The 13,370-nt window shown below is 39.0% G+C and overlaps 1 pseudogene; it reads left to right on the top strand.

The window, feature by feature from the left end:
* Positions 1 to 8,352: 8,352 nt before the first annotated feature.
* LOC143661514 (interleukin-13 receptor subunit alpha-1 pseudogene) lies at positions 8,353 to 9,027 on the top strand (annotated as a pseudogene).
* The last annotated feature ends 4,343 nt before the right edge of the window (positions 9,028 to 13,370 follow it).

Genomic DNA, 13,370 nt, shown 5'->3' with positions numbered 1-13,370 from the left:
ATAGGAATGAGACCTTGTAATTTTGTATAGCTTAATGTAATACCTGGATACATCCCAGACCATGGTGGGTTGATAATTAAAGAGTATTGGTAGAGTCCCTTGAGGGTCTGAAGGAAAAAAAATATTCTATATATGGAACAGTTAAACTTTCCCATCTGGGAAGCCTTGGGTACTTTTCAAACATTTGGGACTCCCAAGAAAATAGGCCAATCCCTTGATTTTGAGGCTTGCTCTTATGAAACTTATTTCTGTAGTGGAAAAGCTAAGACTACCTATTATGAGGCCTGTGAGTTGCTTCCAAGAAACCTCTTTTGTTGCTCAGATGTGGCCTCTCTCTCTCTTAGTTCAACTCTATAAGGAAAATCATTATCTTCCCACCCATGTGGGATATGACATCCAGGGGTGAAAGTCTCCCTGACAACATGGGGCATGACTCCCCAGGATGAGTCTGGCCTTGGCACCATGGAATCAGCAACACTTTTCTGACCAGAAGGGGGAAAAGAAGTGCAATTAAATTAGGCATCAGTAGCTAAGAGAGATCAAATAGAGTCCAGGGGCTATCTGGAGACTGCCCTTAGGCAAGCTTCAGTTGGTTAGCCATGGTTTGCTAAACCCCAAACAATATCACTCTTATTGATTCTTTTTTTTTTTTTAAATATATTTTTATTGAGAACTCTTCACACACATACAGTCCATCCATAGCATACAATCAATGGCTCACAATATCATCACATAGTAGTTGTGTATTCATCACCATGATAATTTTTAGAACATTTGCATCACTCCAGAAAAAGAAATTAAAAGAAAAAAGAAAAATTCATACATCCCATACCCATTACCCCTCTGTCTCATTGACCACCAGTAGTTCAATCTACCCAATTTTTTTTACCCCTTATCCCCCCTATTATTTACTTATTTATTGTCCATATTTTTTTCACTCATCTTTGCATACCCTGGACAAGGAGAGCATCAGACACAAGGTTTTCACAATTAAATGGTCATGTTGTAAAAGCTATATAGTTAGGGGGTGCAAGGATAGTTCAGTGGTAAAATTGTCACCTGCCATGCAGGAGACCTGGGTTCGGTTCCTGGCCCATGCACTTCCCCCTCACTCCCTAAAAAAATCAACAAATGGTGCTGCAATAACAGGATAGTCACATGGAAAAAGAATGAAATGTGACCCTCACCATACAGCATACAAAAAAAAAAGCTATATATATATATGTATATATATAATCATCTTCAAGAATCAAGGCTATTAGAACATAGTTCAACACTTTCAGGTACTTCCCTCTAACCACTCCAATGCACCATAGACTAAAAAGGGATATCTATATAATGCATAAGAATATCCTCCAGGATAACCTCCCAACTCTGAAATCTCTTAGCCATTGAAATTATTTTGTCTCATTTCTCTCTGCCCCCTTTTGGTCAAGAAGTCTTGTTGGCTCTTAAGACAACTAGGGCTTGAACTGAGACTCTATAAAGGTTTCATGCACTAGGTTTGTCTTCCTGGAACCTATAATTCCCAGAGGGTTCCTAGGTCAGGTAAATCTCAACACTCAGAGGGACCAGCTTCTCCAAGTTATCAATTAATTTCATCCCTTATCTTTTATTGTGGACACCTCTTCTTAACATGAAAAAGTCAGAACAGGCATTGCCCAATGATCCCCACAGATTGGGAGAAGGATTAAAAGAGAAGGAAGGGAAAAAAAATTTTTTTAATTTTTTAAATTAAATTTCGCCTGCCATGCCGGAGACCCGGGTTCATTTCCTGGTTCCTGCCCATGTGAACAAAAGAGAGGAGGACGTATAACAGAGAAAATGAGATTTAACAAATGAGTATGGCTCCTGACTCACTATATTAATATTCCTTCTAACCTCCAGGGTTTTGGAGCAACTAGAAGGAAAAATCTGAGTTGGTGGAATGGTAGCCCATGACAAACTCTGGGATCTGTCCTGTAACTGCTTGTTGAAGTGTGCTTGAAAATTATTGCTTTTTTTCTTTCTTCACTCTGTTTGCTGGTTTGAATATGTTGTGTACTTCAAAAAAGCCATGCCCTTTAATCCTCATTCAATATTGCTGGGTGGGAGCTTTTTGACTGTTTCCATGGAGATGTGACCCACCCAACTGTGAGTGGTAACTTTTGATTAGATGGTTTCCATGGAGATGTGTCTCCACCCATTCAAGTTGGAGTTGCTTACTGAAGCCCTTTAAGAGAGAACCATTTTGGAAAAAGCTCAGAGCCAACAGAGCAGCCAGGGTCACCAGAACCAACAGAGTCAACAGAAGGGACAGAGCCCCAGGGAAGCCATTGAGGAAGCCTGGAAAGAAAGCTAGCAGACTTTGCCATGTGGTTTTCTAGCTGAGAGAGAAACCCTGAACATCATTGGCCTTCTTGAACCAAGGTTTCTTTCCCTGGATGCCCTAATTTGGACACTTTCAGAGCCTTGCCTTAATGTGGACATTTCACAGCCTTAGAAATGTACACTTGCAACTTAATAAACTCCCCTTTAAAAAAGCCATTTCATTTCTGGTATATCACATTCTAGCAGCTTACAAACTAGAACTCTCTGTATAAATGTCATATTTTACAATAAAAAATGTTTTAAAAAAATCAATTTACAATAGATATGTGGGTCAATTTCTGGGCTTTCAATGATGTTCCACTGATCTCTTCATCTTCATGCTGGTACTACACTATTTTGATTTCTGTTGCTTTGTAATACAATTTGAAACTGGGAAGTGTGTGAGTCCTCCAATCCTGTTCTTTTTTAAGATTGTTTTGACTACTCAGTTGCCCTGCAAAATTCCATGTAAGTTTGAGGATTGGTTTTTCCATATCTGCAAAACAGGCTGCTGGAGTTTTAATAGGAATTGCACTGAATTTGTATATTGCTTTGGGTAATACTGACATCTTAACAACAATAAGTCTTCCAATCTATGAACACAGGATATGTTGCCACTTATTTAGGTCTTTAATTTCTTTCAGTGCTTTGTAGTTTTTAGTATACAAGTCTTTTGTATCCTTAGTTAAATTTATTCTTAGATATTTTATTCTTTTAGATGCTATTATAAATGGAATTGCTTTCTTAATTTTCTCTTTGACTTGTTCATTGCTCTTGTATGGAAACACAATTGTTTTATGTGTGTTGATCTTGTACCCTGCAACTTTGCTGAATTTATTCACTCTAATAGTTTTCTTGAGGATTCCTTTGGATTTTCTATATATAAGATCATATTACCTGCAAATAAAGATAATTTTACTTCTTCCTTTCCAATTAGGATACCTTTTATTTATTTTTCTTGCCTGATTGCTCTGTCATGAACTTCTAGTACAACATTGAATAGCAGAGGTGAAAATGGGCATCCTTGTCTCATTCCCAATCTCAGGCGGAAAGCTTTAAGTCTTTCACCATTGAGTTTGATGTTGGCTGTGGGTTTTTCATAAATGGGCTTTATCATGTTGATTAAGTTTTTTATCAAGGTGATAAAAACACTCTTTTCTGAGTGTTTTAATAGGAAAGAGTGTTAGATTTTTTCGAATGCTTTTTCTGAATCTATTAAGATAATCATGTTTTTTTCTTTTTCCTTTATTCTATTTATGTAGTCTATTATATTGATTGATTTTTGTATGTTGAACACTCTTGCATTCCTGGGGTGAATCTCACTTGATCATGGTGTATAATTTTCTTAATATACTCTTGAATTTCTTTTACTAATATTTTGTTAAGGATTTTTGCATCTATATTCATAAGGAAAATTGGTCTGTAATTTTCTTTCCTTGTAAAGTCTTCACCAGGCTTAAGGAATCAGAGTAATGCTGGCCTCAAAGAATGAATTAGGGAATACTCCTTCCTCTTGAATTCTTTCGAAGAGCTTGAGAAGGATTGGTAGTAATTCTTAAAATATCTAGTAAAATTTACCAATGAAGTCATCTGGTTCTGGACTTTTCTTCGCTGGAAGTTTTTTGATTATTGCTTCAATCTCTGTACTTGTTATAGGTTTATTGATATTTTCTATTTCTTCTTGAATCAATCTGGGTACTTGATGTATTTTTAGGAATTTTTCCATTTCGTCTAGATTATCTAATTTGTTGGCCTACAGTTGTTCATAATATTCAATGAGAAGCTATTTCCGATAAACACCTGAAGGAGGTGAGAGAGTGAGACCTGCAGACGCTTGGAGGAAGTGTCCTGGAGTGAAAAGCCAGTGCAGGGCCTAGAGGCAGGAACATCCTGGTGCATAGAGAACAACGAGGAGACCAATGGTGATGGTGGTGGGCGATCAGCTCAGAAATGCATTTACCCACAAGAAAGAAAAAATGGTGAGTCAGTGGGATGTCTTGGTCAGGGATCACTTGACTGCAAGAAGGTGGCTCAAGTAAAAGGAGATTTACATAAGGAATCAGGGTCCTCATAAGAGACTAGGAGAAGGCACAGAAGAGCAGTCAAGAAGTGAGGGAAGTGAGGGAATGGGAGCTGGGCTTCTGGGCTTCTTCCTTTCTTCTTTCTCTCTCACTTTCCCTCTGTCTCCCCTCCAATTTCTCTCTTCTATTTTCTAGCAGAATTACTTTTCTAGCTCTCCAAGCTCCTGGTGGGAAATGGCCAGCATCTCTATTACAGTCTTCTTACAGAATCACTAGATCCTCTGGGGACCCCAGTGCCAAATTTCCTCAAAAGATAGTATTGCTGGGTCCAGCCTGGTCCAGGTGTCTGTTCAGATTCTCAGTCAGCTGTGGCCAAAAGGGGGTCTTGTGGCCCACTGCCCATTCATGAAGGCTGGTGGGAGCAGACGTTTTGAGAAAAGAGTGGAAGTCTGGGGCAGGCAGTAAACAATGGCCATCTTTATCCTACAAGACCCAATAGCTATTATAATTCTTGAAGGGCATTAACGTGTAAAGGTACCAGAAGGAAAAATGTATTCCAGAACAAAATCAGGATCTTAGGAAGGAATAAAGATTGAACAACTGCTGAGTGGACATTGGACAGCCCACTGCAGCATCTTTGAGTATACATCTGGTTATTGGGTGGATGCTACTTCAGTCAAATTAAATTTCTGGGTCAAACAGTATGCATACTTAAATATTTGATGCATATTGTTAAATTGTCTTCAAAAAAGGTATGTACTCATTTATAAACTACCAATCTTGCATGAGAGTGCCTGTTTTTCCACATCAACACCAGCACTGTATATTACTAATTTACAAATATCTTTCCCATCTGATGGTAGGTTAATTAGCCAAGGTGCTAATTTCATGGACAGAATGAACCCTGGTGTGCCTGTGGTGTGGGGAGAGCTGCAGCTGTTATTCCTTCCATAGCACAATTATCCCCAGACACAATTTAGATGAACTTTTACTCTGCAGAGAAACCCTCAAGGTTTGGGGCAAAAGCACTCTCTACCCTCAAAAGGGTCTATGCTCTTCTCTTAATCCTCCCCAGGCTGAGCCAGTGGTTACACGTCCCTGAGTTCCAGAAGGGTGAAAAAAGATGAATGAAAATGTCACATCATAGCGGACCAAAATAAAAGGCCAGATGAAGAAAGTGTCAAACTGCAAAAGCACAATTCTCAAATTGTTAAAAACTTAGTGAGCACGTATCAAAATTTTATTTAACTCAATAATGAAGGAATCAACAGACTGAAAAAGCTGGTTCTGTGAAGGTATGAGAAATTGGAATTTATATAGTCAGTAGGTACAGAAACATTGAAGGAGGATGCTAATTTAGGTACAAAATCAGTTAATGTTCTACAGAGCGATAAAACTACATCTTATCTTCTTTTCAAGACACTTTACCCTCTAACTTTTGAGGTTAAAACTTCTGGGTGGTAAGTTCTGGAAACCACGGGGCCCAGCCTCTCCAGAACATCAACTAGTTCCATCCCCTATTCCATATTATCAACAGCCCCTTCCAACATGAAAAAGTTAGAATGGCCATAGCCCAAATACCCCTAAAGATTGGGAGAAAGATCAAAGGAGAAGGTGAGTTATAACAGAGAAGATAGGATTTAACAAATGAGTATGACTGCTGAATCATTATATTGATATTTCTTTTAGTCTCCAGTGTCTTGGAGCAGCTAGAAGGAAAAATCTAAAACTGCGAACTGTGACCCACACCAAATTCTGAAATCTGTTCCATAACTACTTGTTACAATGTATTTGAAATGCATTGCTTTTTTGTATAAATGTTATATTCCACAATAAAAAAAAAAGATGTTAAAAAAGAAAACAACTTCTAGGTGATATTCAGACAAAATTATATTCCTCAATAGACTCAAGTGACCAACAGGTAGACTCATTAGAAAATGTCATTTTAAGATACTAAAAGATCTGTAAAGACCCAGGAGCTGGTTTAGTACTATGAGCTAAGTCTTCGGGCCCCTAGGGGTGAGCCTGGCACTGACAACGAGGCCTTGGTTATCCCACATATACAGCGTCATGGGTCTTCAACATCATACAAGGCTGCTCTGTGACCATGATGAAACAAGACAAAAACATGACTTTTCCACAAGCACAGAAAAAACATGAAATTGCCCAAATCACCAAAGTGACCAAACGCCTCTCTATCCAGGCTAATGTGAGTGACTGTGGCTTCTTTACCAATTACAACTTTAGCTCTATTCCATTCTTCCCTCCTCCTAGACAAGATTGTTAAAATTCCCAGTAATAGAATTATCCCATTTCCTCACAACTTCTAATCCAGAAGAAACATGGCTTCCTTGAACTCTCTCCCAAATCACTTATGACAAGCCCAAACCCTATAAATTCTCTCTAACACCCTCTTACTTAGATTCCCTATGGCTTCCCATTGTGTATACTTTTTCTTGCTGTAACAAGTAATAAACTGAACTTATTTTTTAAAAAAAAGTAATAGAAAGATTATGCACTCATCTTTTTGTCTCATTTCTAGAATGTGTATAATTTTGCCTAAACAATCCCTCCACCCTGTGATCATAAATAATCTCTAAAGATTATTCCTGATCACACACTGAAAAGGCTCACCTCATTTTTTTGTGCAAGTTCATGAATTGGAAGTACTGCTAAGTTGGCCACCTAGGTATAATTTATAGCACACAGATACAATCATGATTTTCAAAAATATTTGTAAAGCCATAGACATGATTATATTGAGTTCGTGGTGCTCATGTATTCTCTGAATCTGTTCTCTTTTTATTACGTACATCCTGTTCTTTTTGGCAGATGGTACAAGAGGTATAAATTAGCATAAGCCTCCATGTTATACAGTTAACAAATCTAGTGCTGAGCAACTATTAAAAAATCCTGAGAATTAACTTCTGTCTGGAGATTATGCAAGGAATCCAGGGCTGCATTTTCAATAGCTTTAACATTCCAAAGTGTCTTTTTAAAATTGATTTTGTATTAGATCATCTATTCTGAGACCATGAAACCAACACAAAGGAATTCTTCTCCACTAGGTTTTTGCCCGCACTATCTGTAATTGTGGGTGAATGACCCTTTTCCTCAAGGTTCCTAAAATTCATCCACTTTCATAGTCTTCAGGGAAATAACTTCTTTAAAACCTGTAAGGTCGAGACCTTGTAAGCTACAGAACAGGGACCACACTAGACAATGGAACCACTAGTTCAACATGCAAAATACAGCCTGTGTTCCTTACTGTGGGCTTGTCCTACCTAACTAAATAAAATTTGTTCTCCAATACAACACTATCAATATGACCTTGACTGCACACTTAATCTGTCCATTTATATCCTGTAAAATGGAAACTGATTCTTATTGAATCTATACAGATAGTTACTTGTTATGAAAAGTGAAGGGTCTTTGTAAATGGATTTGTATCACTACAGAACATCAACTAGTTCCATCCCCCTATCCCATATTATCAACAGCCCCTTCTAACAGGAAAAAGTTAGAATGGGCATAGCCCAAGTACCCCTAAAGTGTGGGAGAAAGATCAAAGGCGAGGGTGGACTTAAACAGAGAAGGTCAGGTTTAACAAATAAGAATGAGTGCTGAGTCATTATATTGATATTTCTTTTAGTCTTCAGAATCTTAGAGCAGCTGTAACTAAAAACCTAAAATGGTGGAATTGTAACCCATACCTAACTCTGAACTCTGTTCTACAACTAAATGTTGTGAAGTGCTTTGAAAATCATCACTTTTTCTTTCTTTTCAAAAATAAAAACATTAAAAAAAGTGTTTGTAACAACATCTTACTGCAGTCTTCATAATTTTATGGATCATGCCTAATCAATATTTTGCATATTTTTCCATAGAATCATCATATTTTCCACCAATAGCACCACCTACAAAAATGTTTGTTAAAGAGTACATGTGGAAGTGGGAAAGGGAGCGAAGGAGGCATAGATTGCTGATCCTCCAGCCGAGTGAGGCTCGGAGGCTTGGGGCTGCATGGAGCGGCCGGCGCGGCTCTGTGGGCTGTGGGCGCTGCTGCTCTGCGCCTGTGGCAGTGCCGCCGCGCCCACTGAAACTCAGCCACCCATGACCAATTTGAGTGTTTCTGTTGAAAACATTTGTACAATAATATGGACATGGAATCCTCCTGAGGGAGTCAGCCCGAATTGCAGTCTATGGTATTTTAGTCATTTTGCCAACAAACAAGATAAGAAAATTGCCCCAGAAACTCATCATTCGAAAGAAGTACCCCTGAATGAGAGGATTTGTCTGCAGGTAGGGTCCCAGTGTAGTAGCAATGAAAGTGAGAAGCCTAGCATTTTGGTGGAAAAGTGCATTTCACCCCCTGAAGGTGATCCTGAGTCTGCGGTGATGAGGCTGAATTGTATTTGGCACAACCTGAGCTACATGAAATGTTCGTGGCTCCCTGGAAAGAACACAAGTCCTCACACTAATTACACTCTGCACTATTGGAGGAGGTTCCACTTGACCAAGATGTCAGTGTAAGATGCTCCAGAATGTTGTTTCCCCACAGAATCTTTGAACAGCTAGCAAGAACTGGTAGAGCCATCTTCCTCAAAACTCTGGAAAACAATTAAAGGGTTGCAATAACCGCACAAGTGCTGAATCAGAAAAATGCAGCTTTAAAAGTGGTAGAAGAAGCTCATAATGCCCTTGCTGGCCCTTCTTCTGTACCTCTCTGAATTGGTGCCAGCCTGTGTTCCCTTTGTGGGTCTGTGGCCCTGTTCTGGAGAGAGTACCATGAGTCCTTTGTGCATACAGGGGTGCCTATATGTCAGTGTCATTCTATCAATGGCAACCTAAAAACTGAATTAGGAAACTCGACTTGGGCTTATCCTCCCAGAACTTGCCATGCAGGCAGAAGCAGCTTGCAGAAAACTAAAGCAGTGTAAGAAACAATTAAGTAAAAATGGCCTGGGCAAAGAATTACCTGCTTCAAGTACCTACAATAAAGCATCTGGAAGGGAGGCAGGCGTCTATATACTACCAATGAGCAATCTGAAGAGGAAATCGAGAAAAAATTCCGTTTATAATAGCAACTAAACAAATCAAACATCTAGGAATAAATTTAAGCAAGGATATAAATGACTTATATGTGGAAAACTGAAAATAAAAGAAATCAAAGACCTAAATAAATAGAAGTATATTCCCTGTTTATGGATTGGAAGACTAAATATGATTATGTCAGTTCTACAAATGTTAAATAAATTTAGTAGATTGAAATGCTGGTGATTGGTGAAGGGGAGGGGTAAAGGGTATGGTATATATGTTTTTTTTGTGTTTCCTTTTTATTGCTTTTTCTGAATTGATGCAGATATTCTAAGAAATGATCATGATGATGAATATACAACTTTGTGATGATAGTATGAGTTATTGATTATATAACAAGAACAGAATGATCATATGATAAGAATGTTTGTGTTTGTATGTGGTTATATATCATAAATAAATTTAAAAAAAAAAAGAGTACATGTGACTTAGGATAAGTATAATTTAACCCAAGGTGTTTTTCTAATCATTACAGATTATGAAAGCATTTGTCTGAAGGCCAGTTCCGGGTGACATCATCACCCCAAAGGCCCCGTGACAATTCACTTCTTTACATTTACATTGAGATTTTCTGTAGGATACATTTCCTGAGTTCTGATAGTCAAACGAAATTCGACACCATCCAAAGAGGGTCTCATTCTAGTTTATGCAGGTATACAGTGCTAAATGAAAATTAGAGGTAGATAACGAAGAAAAGTAAAGCTGAAAGATATTATGAAAACAATACCAAAAGTATTCCAAACTAACAACAACAAAAACATTTTTACAATTTCCTTATTGGCTCATTAGCCCTTTGAGATTAGTTTTTGTTTTGTGTAGTCTTGGGCAAGTGGTCTATTTTTTAAAAATCCTCTGCTTCTCGCCTAAAAGAGTCCTAGAAATCCCAACCCAAGGCTGTCAGGTGTCCTTGATGGCAAAAATGTCAGTCATGCTGGGAATTCGTGCCCATAAGTCTATGCTTGCAATGTCAATAGATAAGAGTACCTGGTAGAATTCTTTACTTATTCTTTTAGTGTTTCTTTTTTAAATACTCCATTTCTGACCTATAGCTTATAGCAAAGACCTTTAGACAAAGCAAAGAAATAGCAGAGACCACCTGCTGATGACAAAACTGAGTGACTCTGGTTAATTGATTACAGTAACCAGCCATCCCAAAATGAAGGAGAGTAGAATCTTTTTATTGGGGGTTAATACATAACTATTTCATAACTATTTGGCCAGTGACTACTCTGGGGTAAGCAACTATCATGGTCTTTGAAGGCATCGATAAGTCTCAAGGTCTCTCAAATTCATCTGTTAAAATATGTATTGCAACTACTACTGGTTGGCAAGAGTATTTTAAACATAGGGGGAAAAAAAACCTTACAAATCACTTTGTCGAGGTATTCTGTCAGCATATAAATATGAATGTATGTCTGCATCTGTCCATCCTGAATGGGGAACAACCACTGAAATAACATTTTGCCTGTTCATAACTGATCTGGGAGAGCTGAGCTTGATGGGGGCTGGAGGATCTGCTCCCAAGTTGGCTTCCTCACACACTTGGCAAGTTCATACCAGCTGTGAGCAGCAGGCCTCAACTCTTTACCATGTGGACTTCTCCATGGGTTGCTTGAGTTTCCTCATGAAATGGTGGCTGGCTTCTTTCAGGGTAAGTGATCCAAGACAGCAGAAGGCAGAAGCTGCAATGTTTTTTATGATCTAGCGTTAGAAATCAGATTCCATCATTTTCACAGTCCTTTTACCAGAGAAAGGCTGTGAATTCTTTGAGCTCAATAACCAATCCTAGGCAATATATATATATTAGGGCAATATATAAGATTCCACAAGGGTTCCATGCACTAGAGTAACTTTCCAGAAACCCACAACCTCCAGATGGGTCCCTCCAGATAAGTCCTGCAACCTAGAGGGCCCAGCCTCTCCAGAACATCAGCTAGTTCCATCTCCCTACCCCATATTATTGCCAGACCCTTCCAACATGAAAAAGTTAGAATGCCCATAGCCCAAATACCCCTAAAGAGAGAGAGAGAAATATCAAAGGTGATGGTGGAGTTATACAGAGAAGATAAGATTTAATAAATGACTATGATTGCTGAATCATTAAATTGATATCTCTTTTAGTCTCCAGTATCTTAGAGCAGCTAGAAGTTAAAACCTAAAATTGTGGAATTGTAACCCATGCCAAACTCTGCACTATGTTCTACAACTAATTGTGGTACTGTGTTTTGAAATTTGCTTTTTTGTATATATCATGTTTTTCACACACACGAAAATCAATTGTGATGATAAAAAAAATATGCCTTCTAGCCTCCTATACTCTAGAGTTGCTAGAAGGAAAAATCTGAGAGGATTGTGTGGTAGCCCATGACAAACTCTGGGATCTGTCCTATAACTACCTGTTGAAGAGTGCTTTAAAAACTATTGTTTCTTTCTTTCTTTGCTTTGTATAAATGTCATATTACACATTTAAAAAGTTAAAAAACAAACAAACAAAAAAACCCCAAAAAAACAAAAAGCAATACCTGAGACCCTGGGTGCCGAATAGGAGAGCAGATGGCTTATTGGCCAAAATCTGTCTCCCTGAGTTTAGGGGGTCCAAGGTTTTTATGGATTTTAGCAAGGGGAGATGGGGTCATTACAATTTCCAACAACAAGTTCTAAGCAGAAAACAGACAGCATTATCATTATCATTTCAATAAGAGAACGTAATAGGAAAGGAGGGGAGGCAGAGCTATAACTTCAATACTAAAGGTGTGAGCCAAAAGGAAGGGAGACAAGTTCTCCCTCAGTAGCAGAGTCTTGCTCATACAATTTACAAATGTCCAGGGCTGCAGCTAGCTACAGGCTGACCTCAAATTCTTCGTTAGCCTTAGGGCCTTTGCCCTACAAGAAGATGACCAGATACAGGAGGGGCAGCTCTCACAGCCACAGAGGCACAAGACGAGGGCTTTGACACTCATTTCAGGTATCAGGGCAGCTGGATTCTAGTTTAGGGATTTCAGGTGTTTCCCTTCGTCTACTCCAATATAACAGAAAGCAAAGAGGAATGTGATTCAGTAATCAAAACCATCCCTTCAATCCTAATTTCTCAGTTACAGTCCTTTTGGTTACTTGAGTCAGCCATACTCAGTGTGGGAGTGTAACCAAGAAATCAGGATTTAGGGGGTGATTTTGATTACTGAATCTCATTCTTTTTTACTTTCTAGGATACTTGAGTAGACAGAGCAGAATACCTGAAATTCCTAAAGTGTAATCCAGCTGCCCTGATATCTGAAATGAGTGTCAAAGCCCTCGACGTGTGCCTCTGTGGCTGTGAGGGCTCCCCTCCTGCATCTGGTCATTTTCTCGTAGGGCAAAGGCCCTAACGCTACCGAAGAATTTGAGGTCCCCCAGTAACTAGCCTCAGCCGAGGACATCTGTGAATCATATCAGCTAGACTCTGCTATTGAGAGATAACTTGTCTTCTTTCCTTTTGGTTTGCACCTTTAGTACTGAAGCCATAGCTCAGCCTGCCCTCCTCTCAGCTTCTGTTCTCCTATTGAAATGATAATGAAACACCATCTCCTTTTCTGCTTTGAACTTGCTATTCGAAATGACCTCCTCTCCCCTTGCTAAAACCCTTAAAAACCTTGAAGCCCCTAAACTCGGGGAGACAGATTTTGGGCCGACTGGCCATTTGCTCTCCTACTAAGCATCTAGTAATAAACTCTGTCTTTGAAACCCCGGTGACTCCGGAAGTGGTTATTGAGCACGTAGGGCAAAAGAATTCGTGGCCTTTGTCCGGTAACAGGAGGGGTCAGGAGACAGGATGGGACGAGTTTTGATTGAATTGAGTGGGAAGCCCTCTCAAAGCAAACCCAAAATCTTGGTGTGACATCTCAAAAGAGGCATATGGTACCTCTT

The sequence above is a fragment of the Tamandua tetradactyla genome, chromosome 17 (assembly GCF_023851605.1).
Source record: "Tamandua tetradactyla isolate mTamTet1 chromosome 17, mTamTet1.pri, whole genome shotgun sequence".
Taxonomy (NCBI): domain Eukaryota; kingdom Metazoa; phylum Chordata; class Mammalia; order Pilosa; family Myrmecophagidae; genus Tamandua; species Tamandua tetradactyla.
Note: the sequence above shows the minus strand (reverse complement) of the source record. Positions and strands in the feature narration are given on the sequence as shown.